This window comes from Anabrus simplex, chromosome 2 (genome assembly GCF_040414725.1).
Source record: "Anabrus simplex isolate iqAnaSimp1 chromosome 2, ASM4041472v1, whole genome shotgun sequence".
NCBI classification, from domain to species: domain Eukaryota; kingdom Metazoa; phylum Arthropoda; class Insecta; order Orthoptera; family Tettigoniidae; genus Anabrus; species Anabrus simplex.
Window position 1 is genome coordinate 1205210890 of NC_090266.1, and position 20210 is coordinate 1205231099.

The window sequence follows — 20210 nt, forward strand, 5'->3', positions numbered from 1 at the left end:
CTTACAAATTCTTCTTTCACCAGAATGAATACTCCCCCTCCTACTATTCCTATCCTATCTCTACGATACACACTCCAGTTCTGTGGGAATATTTCTGCATACATTATATCATTTCTCAGCCATGATTCAACTTCTGTTACAATATCTGGCAAGTATATATCTATTAAATTACTTAGTTCTATTCCTTTCTTTACAATACTTCTACAGTTCAACAAACATTTTTATGTCGTCCCTATTTGACTTCCAGTTCCCTGTATCCTTATCGCCTCTCCCTAGACCACCCCATTTCCCTGAATGTACCTTCCAATAACCCTTCCAGACAAATTTCCAAAATTATACGTACCACTGCGGTTTAAGTGAAGGCCATCTGAGCGCAGATCCCTATCTCCTAAGCAGCTGTTATCAATCACAATGGTTTTGTGTTCTTAAAATATGTGGGAGTTCACACAGAGCTGACAGTAGATAAAAAAATCTGCTCTATAGGCCTAAGTTGCTCCTCAGTCGGTCAATATGTTAACAGGAGCTCAGTTAGCCTATATTATGTCACCTCCTTGGTTCATTAACAATAGAGAAACAGAGGGGTCATTTTTGACCCTTTTATGAATTCAACACTCTGCTGCTGCCATAATTTATCTCAGATTTCGTTCAGACTGTATGACTTTTCATCATTTAGGCTTTGTTTGGTGTCGTTAAAATTTGGATGCCCCAGCCCTAACAGTTTGGCTCCTATAATTCAATTACCCTAGAAGGACAGAAGGGTCATTTTCAACCTGTATATGATTTTACAAGAAGTCGAGTCGTATTTCCATAACTTTGCTTGTAATTTGTTTCCTATGCGTGATGCAGACTGTTAGCTTCTTCCCCCACTCGACTCCATCTGCTATCTTTACCTATTTACCCCCTCCCCACTCCACCAACGTGAGTCAATGTTAGAACAAACCAACCATCCCGTCATTCGTAATAAGGAGCTTGTGAAACTTTTATTTTAAACATTTTGTTGTAGTTTGTTTATTGAGCTGTTTGTTGTGGTTGTTTTATCAATGATTTCTCAAATATGGAACACAGAAGGTATTTGAGACTGGACTAGTTTCTCTCCAGGAACTAAGTGAAGGTGACTCTGGGGATGAGTCAGGTCCAGCACCACATGGAAAACAAAATATTGTTGATGGGTGTATCACAAGCGTATAGAGACTCTTCATGGATGAACTTATCCTCAAGGACATACAGAAATGTATGGAAACAGAGGCTGAAAGGCAGCTACAATGTAAAAACTGGTCTGTGACTATGGATGCACTTGATGCATATCTAGGTATATGGTATGCTCGTGGGGGCAACTTGTGCGAGAACCCTGGATTTGAAATCACTCTGGACCAAAAAGTGGGGACTTGAATTGTGTAAGAATGATGTCCCGAGATTATTTTATATAAATTTGGAGATTCTTGAGATACGATATCAGATCCTCTAGGTCAGAGAAACTTAAGGCTGATAAGTTTGCCCTGACATCAGAAGTATGGGAAAGGTTTATTCCAAATTGTCAGATTTGCTAAAAACGTGGAGCTTGGATTACAATTGATGAGCAACTGTTCTCCAGGAAAACTCGCTGTCGCTTTTTGCAATTTATGGCATCCAAGCCAAAAAAATATGGGCAGAAATTCTGGACAGCTATGGATAAAGAATCTAAATACATCTTGAATATATTTCTTTATCTAGGAAGGGATGTCCGACTCGTTGGCTGAATGGTCAACGTACTGGCCTTCGGTTCAGAGGGTCCCGGGTTCGATTCCCGGCCGGGTCGGGGATTTTAACTTTCATTGGTTAATTCCAGTGGCCCGGGGGCTGGGTGTTTGTGCTGTCCCCAACATCCCTGCAACTCACACACCACACATAACACTATCCTCCACCACAGTAACACGCAGTTGCCTACACATAGCAGATGCCGCCCACCCTCATCGGAGGGTCTGCCTTACAAGGGCTGCACTCGGCTAGTAATAGCCACACGAAATTTAATTAATTAATCTAGGAAGGGATGAACAGCGCCCTGAAAATGTGTGTGTGGGTGATTATGTTGTTGAGAAGTTAATGGCCCCTTTCATAAACAAGGGTAGGAATGTCACTTACGACAGTTATTTTGCATCACTGCAGCTAGCTGAAAAGCTGAAGCCCCAGGAAACCAGTCCTCTTGGTGCAACAAATTGGGTAAGATGGGAGGTTCCGCCTGAGGTGAAAACTTCCCGAGCACAAGTTCTAAAAAGGAACAACATAACTTCCGAGTATTTATCAAGACAAGGTCTGTTGGAATGTATATGTGCTCAGTTCACTTCAACCAGATGTCCAGGTGGGAACAGAAGAAAGAATAAACCTGACACTTTAACATGTCACAACGGACCTAAGTATGGAGTCGACGTTGTGGACCAAATAGCCAGAAAGTATACTGTTAAAACAGCTGCACGTAGGTGGCCATTACACACATTCAGTAATGTTCTCGAATTAGCAGGAATAAACGATTGGGTGTTGTACAAGTAAGTTACAAATATCAAGATCTCGTGAAGAAACTTTCTGCCACAACTTGCTTAGGAACTTATTGCAGCAAACACCCAGAGTAGAAATAAAAGGACCGATACTGCAGACGATGATGATAGTGATATAGAACCTTAATCTTGCCAAAAATGCAGCGAATTCCAAGTGCGCAACAAATGTAAGGAGGGCATGAAAGGTGGGCATGTGTGTAAGGCCTGCAAAAAGGTTGTCTGCAACAGATGTATTGGAAATGAGAAAAACGTCACCTGTGTAGAATGTCTGTAAGCTTTGAGGTTGACGATACACTCATTCACAGACATACTGTACTTCGCCACGTGCTCTTCAGACTATTGAAGGATGTGCTTATAGGTGGGCTGGCACTAGGTTGCACTTGACAGTTGTAAGTCATGTTGGCACCACTACAAAAATGAAATGAAGAACATCACCCATCAATCAAAACCACCAATCTACTACTTTTTATGTCAGATACAGTTATGCATTTTATTCATGTTAATTTGTATTTAATTCCGTATAGTGCTTATAATCTTTTATTTGCTTGCACAAATATGAGCATTTAATAAAACGTTATAAGGTTTAACTGAGCCACAAAATAAATCCGAACTATTTTCAGTTTATTGTTGTCGGCGATATGGGTAGTATAGTGGTGCCATCTATAACTAGCTTGAATACCGTATTGAAGTGTTGCCGTTTTGTCTGTCACCGCTAGCACGTGGTCAGGTGTGATTCCCACATTTATGAAAGTTTTGTTTTCATTGTGAGATAATTGTGAAATTTTATTTTAACGAATGCAGTGCGAAGTCTCGAAAACGGCAACATAGCCATGAAGTGTGAAGTGATAATTCTTTGCGCCGCAGAGTGTCCCTTAATAGTCAGGCATTAGAATTAGTGCGGAGAACTCGCGAGTTTTACGAGAGGGAGAGGAATTTCGTAAGCTTGTATATCCGTCTCTCTGTTCCTGCAGATCATGTTGCGGATCGCATATCACAATCATTAGGGCTTTCAAAGCGTACTGTTATTCAGAGAGGTGTTCGCCTCCAAGAACAGAAGTAAAAAGGGACTGGGGTACATAGCAGTAGCAAAAACGGGGCTGATAGTAGGGACTTGTTTCACAGCACTCTGGGAAAGAAATGAATTAAGCTATCTCCTATAAGAGGAATTAATCATTTCCAGGCTGATACAATAAGAAGACATGAGCACGATTATTACAGCTCAAAGTCGCTTCTGTCTTTGTTATAGACAATGCACCTTACCACTCCGTAATAATGGACAAGACCCCTACTTGGAGCGCCAGTAAAGAACTCTTAGTGGAATGGCTGCAGTAAAGAAATATCCCAGCACATATGTGTATGACTAAATTAGTCGACGAGGTAGCGAAGGAACAAGGGCACGAGGTTATTAGGTTGCTGCCATACCACTGTCACTTCAACCTCATTGAGTTGGTGCGCTATGGGATGAAGTAAAACATTACTTACGCACTAATAATAAGTCCTTCACAATTACTGAAGTGGAAGGACTGTTCCAGGAGGGTATTGCTCGAATGGATGTGGCTTTTTGGTAGAAGAAAGTTAGCCATGTCGTAACATTCATTAACTTGGCAGTGGCAATACATGGCATCACCAGTGACTATCAGGAGTTGATGATCTGCCTAGACGACGATGACAATGACAACGAAGGCGACAGTAGTGATGGCAGTGATCTGGAGGGTATCGAGCCTCTACCTTTCATTTCATTTGTATTGTGTATCATCGCGATGACATTAAAAACATTTCTCCCATGTTTTTAAAAACTCGCCTCTCGTGCAATCAGCTGTTGTTGCGGTGGCAACATCGCTTCGTACGCCATTGCAGTGTGACCAACATTGTGCGCAGCTGTCATGTGCAACCTTATGCCGGCCCACCTATAGTATGGATACATAGGTTCAAGAAAATAGAAAACTAATCACACAAAAGATTTTCATTTTGTATTCATATAATATCTGATTGTGACTGTTGATTTTACATCCATTTATAACTGAATTTTTGATATGACTGTATGGTTTAGAACCAAGTATTTAATAATATAATATTCAATTAGGAAGATCATTGATATTTTCATTGTAGAAAATGTATCCCCACGTTTGTATTCAAAAATAATATAATAAAACTTACATATCATTCGAGGGTCATTTCTGACCCCTCCATCATTCTAGGTGGTGTGACTCATTCCATCTTTCTAGTTAAGCAATATGATGTCACACATGTGACTGTCTACAGCACCATGCAATTAGTCAATTAATCACTCCAGGGTAACAACTCTGTGCATTAACCACTGCCACGGACTACATGATATGTGCTGCCATCTTTGGGATTTGGAAAGTACTTTTAGAAAAGGCATTGGAAGCGGGTCAGCAGTCCATAATCCACTGCCTGCTCGATACAAAGCAGCCATCGGATACATATCGAGCAGGCAATGCCGTGATCACACAATAAACTGTGTTCATATTTACCATTCCCACAGCATTGTCCCTTCAAGCTTTAGTTACAAAGTTTGCAGTTCAAAACGGGGTTGTGATCGGCTGGTGTGGCGCGTGATTCAAATGGAAACAGAAAGCGAATGGGCACTTACAACTTCGTAAATACATACTCAACGTACATAAATCTTGTTCTCATCATACAATATTGTGTATATTTCAAGAGTTTTGGGATTATCAGGCTCTTCACATGCTCATGTGATCCTTAAGACGAGACACACCAGATGAATCAATCAATCAGTCAATCAATAATCTGCATTTACAGCTGTCACCCAGGTGGCAGATTCCCTACCGGTTGTTTCCCTAGCCTTTTCGTAAATATTTGAATGAACTCTGAAATTGATCAAACATTTCCTGTGATAAATTAGTCCAATCCCTTACTCCTCATCCTATAAATGGATATTTGTCCCAGTTTATCCTCTTGAATTCCAACTACATCTCTATAATATGAACTTTTATACTTTTAAGAGGTCCGCTCAAGCTTATTTGTGTACTAACATAATTCCACGCCATCTCTCCACTGAGAGCTCGAAACATATTGGACCCTTGAACTTACCATTCCATCATTTGTCGTCTGCCTCGGCTGCTTCAAAAGAACAATATCGAATTTTTGGATCTTGGGGTCGTTGCAAGTTTTTTTTCTGTCACTTCACCGACCAAACGATAAGGTTCAGAGGAGAGCCTAACTACTTCAAATGAGGAGCAAAAATTTGCTTACTAAAATATTTATTCAATGTAAATCATAATAATTTATTTAGTAAACAGGCAGGAAAAGTCACTTAAAAAATTTTCACAACATGTTTTAACGCAGTCATAATGCATAATATGAGTGGTAAAGTTTTATTTAAATAGTTTATTATTGTCTTTCAAAGAATGGAAATGTAGTGTAACATTCGTGGACAGCAAAAACCAGAAAAGAATTTTAAAATCCTGAAAATCGGGCAGCATTGATCCCAACGATAACTGAGAGTTAACCCACACGATCCGTGGAAAATCTGACCTTCAACAAGTAGAATTCCAGATTTGCATTTAATTAAGGTTATCCACCAGTTGACTATCCTTTCGGATATTCAAACACCCTGCAAAGGTATAAACTTCATGGTTAGGTTCCGTATTGAGTTAAGACTATACTTAAAATAGATACAAATTTATTAATGTGCCACCTTCTCAATACTAAAAATAATTTGATGTTTACAAAAACATTACAACGATATTAACAGGTACCGGTCCACTGTGGACCATCATCAGCCTAGCCGAAGTACAAAAGCAAAAGACATAGTCATAAAATAGAATGAAATAATGTGGAGAAACGAGAGAGGATCTAAAAGGATGCGATGGTGGTGGAATGACATACAAAAGTGAAAAACTGTATACATAAAATATGATAAATGTAGTGAAGATGCGTTAAAATTGACAAATAAAATCTTTGTGATGTCACATAAAATCTTCTGATGAGAAAGTCTTTGGTTAACAGAACTCCTGTGTTGCACAATTAAAGTTATATTTGGTATATACGAAGTCCTATGTTTCTGGAAAGTTCTGGATGTGAGTTCCACATTAGCGTAGAGGGAAAATTGTCCGATGAGACCAGCATAAAATTAAAAGTTGACAGAGTTGGGCATGTTCTATGGTGGAATGAAAACTTGCTGTGTTAAACAGAAGTAGTCTCAATTCAATCGGAACCCAATGAACCTGAAGAAAAGAAATTGAAATTAATGCGAGGAAACAAATAAAGAACAAGCAAGGGAAGAGAAACAAAATAACGATGATTCACCTTGCGCTATGTAGAAACAAACTTGCTGTATTGAATGCAACTGGCGGAGCGAGTGTTGCGTGGAGTAGATCAGCAAGAGAAAGGAGAGGGGAAATACGGAGGGGAAAAAGTGACGTAAATGGTGGAAGGTGGGAGGGATGGAAAGAAAGTGGATCAAGGCGGGGTGGGCGAGAGGGGAACTGATGGTGTTTGTGTTGGCGGGGGACCCTTAATTGACTTAAAGAAAGAGTTTTGAACAACCGATTCGTTTTTCCTGTAATAAGTAATGAAAAGGTCAAATAAAATATTGGGTTTCTCAGTTATTTCATTGAGATTGTAATTGGCATTAAAATATTGATCCAAGTGTATGTAAAAATTCTCAATTATATTGAGTAGAGGTCCTTTCTTAGCTATTTCGAGAATGTCCATGTCTGTTTCAATGTTCGTGAATTTGTGGTTATAGTCGACCATATGTTGGCCGATGGCTGAGAATTTGTTATATTTAACTGCATTGAAATGTTCCGAATATCTAATATTAAAGCTCCTACTGGTCTGCCTTACATAAGAAGTATTAGAACATGTGTTACATTTAAGCCTGTAGACACCTGATTTTGCGTACCTGTTTATTTTATTAATATGTGATGTTTTATGATGGTGTTGAGTGACTACAAAAAGACCTAGATAATGTTGCAGTTAAATATAACAAATTCTCAGCCATCGGCCAATATATGGTCGACTATAACCACATATTCACGAACATTGAAACTGACATGGACATTCTCAAAATAGCTAAGAAAGGACCTCTACTCAATATAATTGAGAATTTTTCCATACACTTGGATCCACATTTTAATGCCAATTACAATCTCAACGAAATAACTGAGAAACCCAATATTTTATTTGACCTTTTCATTACTTATTACAGGAAAAACGAATCGGTTGTTCAAAACTCTTTCTTTAAGTCAATTAAGGGTCCCCCGCCAACACAAACACCATCAGTTCCCCTCTCGCCCACCCCGCCTTGATCTACTTTCCATCCCTCCCACCTTCCACTATTTACGTCACTTTTTCCCCTCCGTATTTCCCCTCTCCTTTCTCTTGCTGATCTACTCCGTGCGACGCTCACTCCGCCAGTTGCATTCAATACAGCAAGTTTGTTTCTACATAGCGCAAGGTGAGTCATCGTTATTTTGTTTCTCTTCCCTTGCTCGTTCTTTATTTGATTCCTCGCGTTAATTTCAACTTCTTTTCTTCAGGTTCATTTTGTTCTGATTGAATTGAGACTACTTCTGTTTAACACAGCAAGTTTTCATTCCACCATAGAACATGCCCAACTCTGCCAACTTTTAATTTTATGCTGGTCTCATTGGACAATTTTCCCTCTATGCTAATGTGGAACTCACATCCAGAACTTTCCAGAAACATAGGACTTCATATATACCAAATATAACTTTAATTGTGCAACACAGGAGTTCCGTTAACCAAAGACTTTCTCATCAGAAGATTTTATGTGACATCACAAAGATTTTATTTGTCAATTTTAATGCATCTTCACTACATTTATCATATTTCATGTATACAGTTTTTCACTTTTGTATGTCATACCACCACCATCGCATCCTTTTAGATCCTCTCTCGTTTCTCCACATTATTTCATTCTATTTTATGACTATGTCTTTTGCTTTTGTACTTCGGCTAGGCTGATGATGGTCCACAGTGGACCGGTACCTGTTAATATCGTTGTAATGTTTTTGTAAACATCAAACGATTTTTAGTATTGAGAAGGTGGAACATTAATAAATTTGTGTCTACTTTAAGTATATTCAAACACCCCACTAATGGATCCTTAATTGAACCAAATCGACTATCAGTTGTTTTGGACAGGTTGAAAAATATTACTTGAAAGCATGGTGTTCATTACAAGTTAACAGAAATTGTCACAATCAAAAATAAAATTCCACCACGTATTGTCATCTCGTGACACCCTTAAGTTACAGAGGAATCCCGATGCTAAATATGCATCACCCCAAACAGATGTTCAGAAGGAACCAACAACACTTGATCGGATGGGATCTTACGTTACATCGTTCTGAAGGAACAATACTGCAAATTTCAGGAAAACATTAATTCATTATGCATTTAGAAGAAATGCCAAACACTGAAGTTAAAAAAAGTGTTAAATCACTTGAAAATGTTCTCACTAAACCAACTTTCAGGTTATGAAACAGTTACGTCATTAAATTAGTTAAAAGTACAAGTCCAGAATATAAAACCAACAAAAGGAAATCTTTCCAATTTTCTATAATTACGACTACAGTTACAAATCTGTCTACCTACACTTGTCCTATTAAACTAAACTTCAAGTGGTCAGTAGATCAACGTCTTAAATAAATAACGAAAAATGAAAATAAAATACGGTACACTAACAGGTGACGAATCAAAACTGCATTCGTAGTGAATATCCTACAAAAATCAACTAAGTGTCAACATACGGCATTATCATGATATATCGGACACACAAAAAAAATCTTAAAGTAACATGAAATGGCGTATGGCTTTTAGTGCCGGGAGATCCCAGGACGGGTTCAGCTCACCAGGTGCAGGTCTTCTGATTTGACATCCGTAGGCGACCTGCGCGTCGTGATGAGGATGAAATGATGATGAAGAAAACACATACACCCAGCCCCCGTGCCAGGAAAATTAACCAATGATGGTGAAAATTCCCGACCCTGCCGGGAATCAAACTCGGGACCCCTGTGACCAAAGGCCAGCACGCAAATCATTTAGTCATGGAGCTGGACAGTCTTAAAGTAAAGACAAACAAATGGAAAACAAAAGTTCATCGAACTTGAACACACGCGTCTAAGCAGTAAGGATCATTCTCCATAAGCCAGGTTTTCACGTGGTACAACCCTTACATTCATGCCACTACTGATGCAGGGCTATTATGGGAGCACCTTCTGGCTAGTAAGAATTATGCAGAAACATGGCCTATATAGTACCTGCTAATATCTTTCATATTCGTATCCACTACTGCAAACACTAACATCGTTCAAGTCCATTCGCAAAAATGCCTAACCTATGACTTGGCTATGTACAGACGATGCCCTGATCCTGTTGTTGAGCCAACGTTTCAGTGTGTACTCATCCTTAAGTTATATAGTACACATGGTATCCTAAATCTATCGTTGAACCAATGTTATGGTATCTACACATCATTCATACCGCCAGGCGAAATCAAAATTTTAATACAATGTCCGGATATTTAAATCTGATCCTCGTTGAAACTCTAACACATGAAGTGAAATTCGCTACAAAAATGAACTTCAACCTGGAAATATTACTGTGTCTGTTTCCTACAATAAAGCGTGAAATCAAAATTAAACATGTCCGAATAGTTTAATCTATTCCTCAATACAATCTCAGTACATGCAGTGAAGTTCGCTAAATAAAACTAAACTAAACTCTCGTTTGATATTACGTAATATCAATGAAAACAATAATCACTACCGTCACAATACTCACGGCACAACTCGAGTGTGGGGCTCGAACTCGAACTGACCTTCCATGTTAACACTAAAAACAAGTATCACCGTGAACGGCCCAGTGCAGTAACTTCCCATTGATCAACACAAGCTAAACTCTATCACAGATATTTTCATGTATTTAAGAAATTGTGTTACGAGAAACTTCTATTACACTCTCTCAAAAGACTCTTACAGACACTTTAAGTGCGCCTGCGCTGTGAGTCGAGTGTATTGTTTCTACATTGGTTGTTCCCCCTCCTGTCCCTTCCCCTTCCCTTCTCAAACGTAGTCTTGGTGGCTGGTTGTATCCAGCGCTAGATTCTCACTTATTATTTGTCTCTCTCTAGAGCAACTACTGGGAGGTTCCTTTCGAACCCAAGGCCTCTGGGCTGCGAACATCGGAGCGTAAGTCGTGAGTGAACGTTGCATGTGTGTATTGAGTGAGAGGTTAATGCTTGTGGCCGCGAATGGGTGTGTAAGTGGATTAGAGTTGTGCTTCTGTGTGTGCTGTGCTGTGTGGATGGGCCGGGTTCGTAGTCCAGGGGCCTGTGGCCAGTTGAAGGCCATTTCATTTTCTTTAATGTTAACATTTAATATTACTTTCTAGTACTACTTGTTTCCATTATATTTTCTGGGGATAATAGATCTTCTGTTCTCTCTTGTATGTAAGAGGCCAATAGAAGTTTATTGGTTTACTTTTGAAAGAGTGCTTCAGTTATAATGTTGTACATATGTTGTTGTCAGTGAATAAAAGACGGATGGATTTACAGATGGAAAGCTCCCTAACCTCGGTCCACCTAGCTTCCTCTCTGGGCATGTTCCTATTTTCCTAGGCCCTAATGCTAGCACCTTCTCAGGATCAAAATAGGATTTGGTTAATTGGATAAAATTGGATTCCACAGAATTTATTATTTGAAGGTGCTAGCATTAGGGCCTAGGAAAATAGGAACATGCCCAGAGAAGAAGCTAGGTGGACCGAGGTTAGGGAGCTTTCCATCTGTAAATCCATCCGTCTTTTATTCACTGACAACAACATATGTACAACATTATAACTGAAGCACTCTTTCAAAAGTAAACCAATGAACTTCTATTGGCCTCTTACATACAAGAGAGAACAGAAGATCTATTATCCCCAGAAAATAAATGGAAACAAGTAGTACTAGAAAGTAATATTAAACATTAACATTAAAGAAAAAGAAATGGCCTTCAACTGGCCATAGGCCCCTGGACTACGAACCCGGCCCTTCCACACAGCACAGCATACACAGAAGCACAACTCTAATCCACTTACACACCCATTCGCGGCCACAAGCATTAACCTCTCACTCAATACACACATGCAACGTTCACTCACGACTTACGCTCCGATGTTCACAGCCCAGAAGCCTTGGGTTCGAAAGGAACCTCCCAGTAGTTGCTCTAGAGAGAGACAAATAATAAGTGAGAATCTAACACTGGATACAACCAGCCACCAAGACTACGTTTGAGAAGGGAAGGGGAAGGGACAGGAGGGAAAACAACCAATGTAGAAACAATACACTCGACTCACAGCGCAGGAGCACTTCAAGTGTCTGTAAGAGTCTTTTGAGAGAGCGTAATAGAAGTTTCTCGTAACACAATTTCTTAAATACATGAAAATATATGTGATAACTCTCATTCTAATAAAATTTATTTTTCACACCCACAATGCATCCGGAAGATAGTGGGTTCAATCCTCACTGTCGGCAGCCCTGAAGATGGTTTTCCTTGGTTTCCCATTTTCACACCAGGCAAATGCTGAGGCTGTACCTTAATTAAGGCCACGGACTCTTCCTTCCCACTCCTAGCCCTTTCCTGTCCCATCATAGCCATTAGACATATCTGTGTTGGTGCGACGTAAAGCGATTAGCAAAAAAAAAGAAAAGGCCTATCTGTATCGGTGTGACATAAAGCAAGTTGTAAAAAAAAAAAAAAAAAAAAAAAAACCTAACTGCCATTACCTACAGTCTTACATAAAATAGTAACCATGGGAGAACATCAATTTGTACTTAAAATAGGCATTACAATGTGCTCACTTGGATTTGACAAGCTTTACATTTATCAGTCATTCTGGATTGCTACAGGACATCGTTAATCTCGTACAGCCTGTCTCAGAAATATTACACTTCAACCTATACACCACGTCATGAATATTCCTCTCTGTCAAAATAAAGGGCCTCTTACTCTCGGCTTCCTGCTTACTGCACATCACTCATAAAATACAGGCTTACACTGCCTTTAACATCTTCCTAATTATTCTCATAATATTTCATTTCCATTACAATCCATATTCTTCTTTCTTGAAACCTTTTTTAAATTTTAGCGATCCCATGTCCTAACAAATTTATAATGATCTCACAATTAACTTCTCAAAATTTTTCCAGACCTCAGGAGCAAAATAGTATATTGTGATTTTCTGTATCACAAATACACGCTGTCACAAAATTTAAGTTTCCCAAAAATGACAACTTTATCATACTTTACTGGATTTCAATAAAAACCGCAAATCTCGTTTGACATTACTGCTGAACGCATAATTATCATCACTTCAAATTTGATCCTTACGTGAATATTATTATTATTATTATTATTATTATTATTATTATTATTATTATTATTGGATACATTGTTATTTGACTTGATCACACTCATAACAGTTATTGTATGGTGATCATTATTGTAACTTTTACCAGTCCGAACATTTTTCATTGATTTTCATTGCAATATTTAACGTCTCTATTGTCCGGCTCCATGGCTAAATGGTTACCATGCTGGCCTTTGCTTACAGGGGTCCCGGGTTCAATTCCTGGCAGGGTCTGGAATTTTAACCACCATTGGTCAATTTCTCTGGCACGGGGGCTGGGTATATGTGTCGTCTTCATCATCATTTCATCCTCATCATGGTGCGCAGGTCGCCTACGGGAGTCAAATCGAAAGACCTGCACCTGGCGAGCCGAACATGTCCTCGGACACTACCGGCACTAAAAGCCGTATGTCATTTCATTTCATTTTAATTCTCTTTTAAATTTAAAAAAAGAAAATGTTTAACACCTTTTAAAGTCTTGCATGCAGACATACTGTACATAACAGAAACTTTGTGTCTACACTAGAATAACGACAGGATATTTCCTTGTCGTCGCACACTTAAATTTTACATGCACCACATATACAACGTGATGTTATGATTCATTAATTAATTAATTTAAAAGGACAAGAATTTACATTCTAACTACAAAACAAGATATATAAATTAGACAGACCTATAATTTTGTCGTTGGCGTGGGGTTATCTCGGCTTCATTTTATGCCAGCTACCTCGGATTTAGCCTCTCATAATTGCAGGACACATTCTTCACTTAAACACTACCTTATAAATACACTGATTCTGCACTCACCTTGAAGCAACACACATTAATTTTTTTAAATATATTACACTTTACAATAAATTTTATTCTGTACACTTATACAAGAGTTAAACTGCCCTGCTTCGTGTCGAGAACTCAACTAACCCAGTTTGCAGAATCTTCCAACTCCTTCCCGTCCAGATGTTTCCCAGGTGTGACTGACCGTGAGACACAAGCGTATCTCCACCAGACTACAGCGGTCTTCCCTTACCGATTACCAAAATAACATTGTCCGCAGTAATTCACAAGTGCTATCTATGAATCTGCTTTCTCCCTATGCAGATGTTCACGAATCCTACAATTATTTAACTTATGATTTTCTCGCCCGACTGGGATGGATATCGTGGATGCAATTTTATCAATATCTAATTTGTCTCTGTTCACCGTTTCCCACTTGGTAATATATTCCTCCCTCAAGCCAACTGGCATTAGAGATTCCACAAGTCTATTTCGCCCACTTTAAGCCTTGTTCTCAATGTCGCCTAACACACTCTCAGACAATTGCATGATGACTGACGCACTTGCGTGAGGAGGGGGTATTTATGCATTTAGAAGGGACGCTCTGCTTGGCATTATCAACTGTGGTGCAATCATTCTATTTGATGACCATTGGACGATTTCTTCGAGACTCACCCCAGAGATTCCACTTACTTTTCCAGTAATGATGGTGTTGAGTGACTACAAAAAGACCTAGATAATGTTGGACAGTTGAAAATTATATCATGGTAAACAGGATGAAAAATCAAGTTTTAAGTTTCACCAAGAGGAAAAGTTCTCTTGAGTTTTAATTGTTACGTTGATGGGGTGATCGTACCGTAGCTCATGGGGGTCACTGTAAGTACCTAGGTGTTAATATAAGGAGCGTCCAACTCGTTGGCTGAATGGTCAGCATACTGGCCTTCGGTTCAGAGGGTCCCGGGTTCGATTCCTGGCTGGGTCGGGGATTTTAACCTTCAATGGTTAATTCCAATTGCTCGGGGGCTGGGTGTTTGTGCTGTCCCCAACATCCCTGCAACTCACACGCCACACATAACACTATCCTTCACCACAACAACACGCAGTTACCTACACATGGCAGATGCCGCCCACCCTCATCGGAGGGTCTGCCTTGCAAGGGCTTCACTCGGCTAGAAATAGCCACACGAAATTATTATTAATATAAACAGCAATTTTCATTGGGGTCATCACATTAACAACATTGTAAAAAAAGATTACAAATATCTTCACATGGTTATGAGGGTATTTAGGGAGCAGTCAGTGGAGGGATGGTGCAAGTTTTTTTAAAATCATTTAAGAAAAGGGAATCTGCCATCTGGGCGACAGCCCTGAATGCAGATGATTGATTGATTGATTGATTGATTGATTGATTGATTGATTGATTGATTGATTGATTGATTGATTGATTGATTGATTGATTGATTGATTGATTGATTGATTGATTGATTTCTGTCTAATCGGCACCTCCTTCCTAATACTGTATCTTTATTTCCCTATTGTAATATAATGGGTACTTAACCATTCCTTACCACTTTTAAAGGTACATACCTGTTTTCATGCTCCTCAACAATTGCTTTAAATCCTTCCAATAGGGTGTTTACATTGTTTACTTTCCATTGACCATAATTGCTCTTTTAACATTCTCCATGCCTCTCTTGCCTTAATAGTCCTACTTTTACAACATTCCTTTCTATCACATTTATTTTTAACTATGACAAAAATAGCTTTTTGATCACTTATACCATCTATCACTTCAGTTTCTCTATAGAGCTCATCAGGATTTATCAGCACCATGTCTAGAATATTTTTCCCTCTTGTTGGTTCCACTAATTTCTGATTCAGCTATTCTTCCCATATTAACTTATTCACCATTTGTTTGTCATGCTTTCTGCTACTTGCATTCCCGTCCCCATTATAATCACCCGCTACAATAACATTCTGTTCTTTGTCATTCCCTACACACTGTAATGAGTGTATTCTACTATATGATGTCTGAAATAGCTGAGACTGATGATTGTCTATATATATCACTTGTTTTACTTAACTTACAGTTAGTGGACACTCAGCCACTGCGAAATGTAATAGCCAAGAAGATGACCATTTGCCATCAGGAGCTAGCTGCAAATGCTATATCATCACAAGTGTCGTAAAAATATTTCATGGCCATTTTCTTTTACTAATATTTGGTTTATATTGACAAATAAAGCATATGTTATAGGTATTAAAAAAAAGAAAAAAAAGATCTGACAAATTTTTGTGGCAAAAGCTCTTCAATGAAGGCGTTATGTGTGACAAGGTGAGGCTGCCACTTAATTTTCAATTTAAAAAAGTAAACTTCAAAGTGTTATAGAAGAATATTATCTGATTCAGGTAAGTTAACTGAGAGCACAATAATTTTTTTTTGTATTTGCTGCCCATGTCCTTCACAATGGCCTCTGTATGTTAACGATATGTGATATTATATAATCTCATAATTTGAGCAGATTTACTCTCTTTATGGGAGAGATTTTACTCAATTTCTATTTTTTTTTCTTTCCAATTTTGCTTCATGTCGCTCCGACATAGATAGATCTTATGGTAGTGATGGAATAGGAAATGGCTAGTAATGGGAAGGAAGTGTGCATGGCCTTGATTAAGTCACAGCATATTTGTTTGGTGTGAAAATGGGAAACCATGGAAAACAATCTTCAGGGCTGCCGACAGTGGGATTCGAAGCCACTATCTCCCGACCCAAACCATGCAGCCACTCGCTTGGCCTATGTTTTATGATTGATACATTGTCTCTTATACATAAAATCTCCTCATACTTGTGTGATTTGCTACATTATTCTCTTTATATAGTGAATCCTGAAGATTATCTGGAGGAATGCTGTGGATTTTTTTTCCGCAGATTCATTATTGAGAAGCACGAAATTAACTTGGTTTATGTATCAATTGTTTGGCAACAGATTTAATTCTAGAAGTTATTTATATGTTATGACCTTTCTGAAGAATTATTTTAATGACTGAAATAGCTGAGACTAAGGAGAGAACACAGCCCATATTTCCCAGATTTATTAAAATGAAAATGAGCACTGCGATAATTCTGACGTATTAAAGCTGGGTGCTCTGTGGTGGAATAGCAAATAGTAAGCTACTTTTTGAAGTTCACTTGGCTTTAATGTAACATTAACGACCGTTATATATTCATAAAGTGCCTTAACATTTTATATTTGATTTGTCCATTCTTTTGATTAAAAGCACTCGTTTTCATTACCTTACTTTATACCGAGTATTAGGAGAGCATTTTACTTGACTTCTATGTGTTGCAGGGTATTATGGACTTTTGATCAGCACTGTTATCATCTGAAAATTTTTGGTAACAGAACACATTTTAAAATAATTATTTCATCCTGTATTGTTTCACATTACTCTTAGGTTTTTCTGTAATCATTTGCAGGTTGCAAACTGACAGAAACACAGTGATCTTCATTAGTTTACCTGTCATACCTTGCTTCTTTCAAGCAATGTTTAGAAGCCATAGTTTTCTGTGTTGGCTAGTTCTAGATGATTTGTTCTTTTCAGGTGGTCAGCTTGTTAATTGAAGTTCCCATTTTCTTTGGGCAAATTAATTATGTTAATGAATAGAAATATACTAATGAAATAAAAACATAAGGTACAATACGATAAAAACATCCGTATGCGCACATTAAAAAAATATATTATTACTATTGATTACATGTAAGAGTAAGTGTAATTTATATTCATCATAATTAATGGGGAAGGACTATTACAGCAAGTACATTTTATATTCACTGATTGAACTGCTGTTACTTATCCAAATCAAGGGATGCAGTTTAATTAATCTGTTGACTGTCTGAAAAGCACAGCTTATGTAGAAACGGCTTCATTCTGTAAAAAAATAATTTTTAATTACTATCTAAATCACAGTTTTAATTTAAATTGTGGACTAACACTTCTGGCATGTTCTTTTGGGCCAACAGGAATAATACCTTTGAACCACCTGCTGGAGAAAGTGCAAAATTCATAGTTCCTGTTGGATTAGGAGAGACTTCTACTTTGGACAAGAATGGTGAAGAGAACAAGAGGGGAGGGATCTGGGTTATCTCCTTCTTGCCTAGTAGAAATCAAAATGGGAGCACCAGGGAGATCTTTCTCTGGGGAGGGAACAGTATCGTGCCTTTAGCACAAATAATATGGTTGTGTTGTGTTGTTAAATGAACTTATATCCTTTTTGTATGGTCTGTTGAGCATGTAGAAACCTACAGCTAAAGTTTCAAGTGATGAGAATGTACGTTCATATTAACAAACTTTTGTGTGTAGTTCTGTTTTGTATGTATTATGTAACTCCTTGAATGTTCAGCTTTAATTTAACCTTTCTGAAGTTAACTCTCTTTCCACTGTCTTGTGTCTTATCCTTTCGTATGCTTCTATTGAGTTTTTTTACATATCACCTTTTTATTGTTATTACATACAAGAACCTTTATTCTTTTCCCCTTTTTGGAATGTAGTGTAGATTTTCATGTGTCAGTTTTTTACTAGGAATGTAGAAATTGCCTCTACACTACTCTAATTCATAAAGTTACATGGGACTTCATGCAATGTGTGTCTTGCATACTGCCTTAAGATGCTTAGAATTATGTATGTAATGAAGAAGTATGCTTTTAAAAACTACCTGTAGCAGCACCCCTCCCCAGATGAATTATATTAAAATTCATGTATATTTCCCCTTATCCGTCCCTAAACCAAACCAATCATATAATTAATTGTAAGTTTAAGAAAATGAATAAAATGTACAGTGTTTTTAAAACTCTAGTTACAAGATGCAGATAATTGTCAGCATTTATTAAAAAATAAAAAAAGTATCTTTCTTACGCTTAATCAGTGCAGGAATTTTCATATAAACTTGTGTGGTTTATGTGGAGGGGTCAGAGTTGTGCAGAGTGGATGAAATTAAGAGGCAGCTGGCAAACAACGTGAATGTTTGTGTGGTTACTTGTGAAAATGATTCTTGCTACTCAAGTATGGACATGATTGATTAGGAGCCCAGGTGGTTTGTCAACTTCACAATTTTAATAGCAGAAAATGTGATAGATCATTTATGAAATAGCAAGTTTTCAGAATATATTTCTTCTCCAGTTCGTGATCAGAGAAATAAGAATGAATGACAATACCAGTATTTATTTATGATTTATATATTTTATTTACATAATGATGTTCATAATGCAGGTTGTTATCATCAACTGGCATGATTATGTATGATTATGTTGTATATAATTCAGTTTACTTTAATTCATAGCAATAATTATGATTATGTATTTCATTTAGAAATAAACAAAACTGCAATAACTTATGCTAAGAGTACATGCATTCCTTCTAGTTCTCTTTGTTCCATTGTGTGTACATAATAGCATTTTCGTCATTAACCTCTCTAGTAGATATTTGTTTCACAGAGGTACATTGCTCACTAATGTATGGATTTAGAGAGAGCGTAAGAGAGTCAGAATGTGTGTTATTGAGTGGGTGTGGATATGCATGTGATATAACAGTTATATTGAATACTTTTTTTTATTATGTATAGATTATTTTCTGTACTGCAGTGTTAAATTTCCTGGACCTGAAATCAGAAAACCACCAAATTGATCAAGACAGTGTAAACCAGGTAAAGCGGATTGTAATTTTCACTGCATCCATATGCGAGTTCAAAAGCTGTAAATTGTAAAAAATCTTCCATAGTAGAAGCAAGTTATAAATAAATAAATCAATCAATCAATCAATCCCAGCACTGTTTACTTTCAAATAGCAATGGGGATTCTCCTCGCTTGAGAGTATCGAGGTAGAGCCCTCTGGAGTAACATTGGACAGTGTTGTGCTCTTGGTGTGTGCAAGTGAATCTCAACATGCTGTGAACATATCGCTCTTGAAACATAGGACTCGAGTTGTTTTCAAATGAAGTACTATTTACAGTTAGATTAGAATTGAGTGACTGGGCGAGTTGGCCGTGCGGTCAGGGGCGTGCAGCTGTGAGCTCGCATCCAAGAGATAGTGGGTTCGAACCCCACTGTCGGCAGCCCTGAAGATGGTTTTCCTTGGTTTCCCATTTTCACACCAGGCAAATGCTGGGGCTGTACCTTAATTAAGGCCACGGCCACTTCCTTCCCATTCCTAGCCCTTTCCTGTCCCATTGTCGCCATAAGACCTATCTGTGTCGGTGCGATGTAAAGCGAAATAGCAAAAAAAATATTTTTTTAAATTGAGTGTTGTTATTCCTTTAAATTATGCCTTCTTGTTTTTTAACAAAAACTTTGTATTCAATTGTAAAATTATAACTACTTACTTATTTGCACAAATAGAATGTAGATCAGAATATAGTTTTAGGTACAAATGCAGCCTGCAAAATAGAATAGCTAGTAGCCTATATTTGACCAGAATTATGCTTAAAGTTCCAGAATGAGAGTATTTGTT

The 20210-nt window shown here is 37.9% G+C and overlaps 1 protein-coding gene across 3 annotated transcripts in view; it reads left to right on the forward strand.

The window, feature by feature from the left end:
* Nucleotides 1–19448, forward strand: part of LOC136864799 (protein FAM117B) — a 467979-nt gene extending 448531 nt beyond the window's left edge. For all 3 annotated transcript variants that reach the window (XM_068225929.1, XM_067142204.2, XM_068225930.1), the window contains one exon: nt 17729–19448. The gene's annotated coding sequence lies outside the window, so the exon portion shown is untranslated. The remainder of the gene's footprint in view (nt 1–17728) is intronic.
* The last annotated feature ends 762 nt before the right edge of the window (nt 19449–20210 follow it).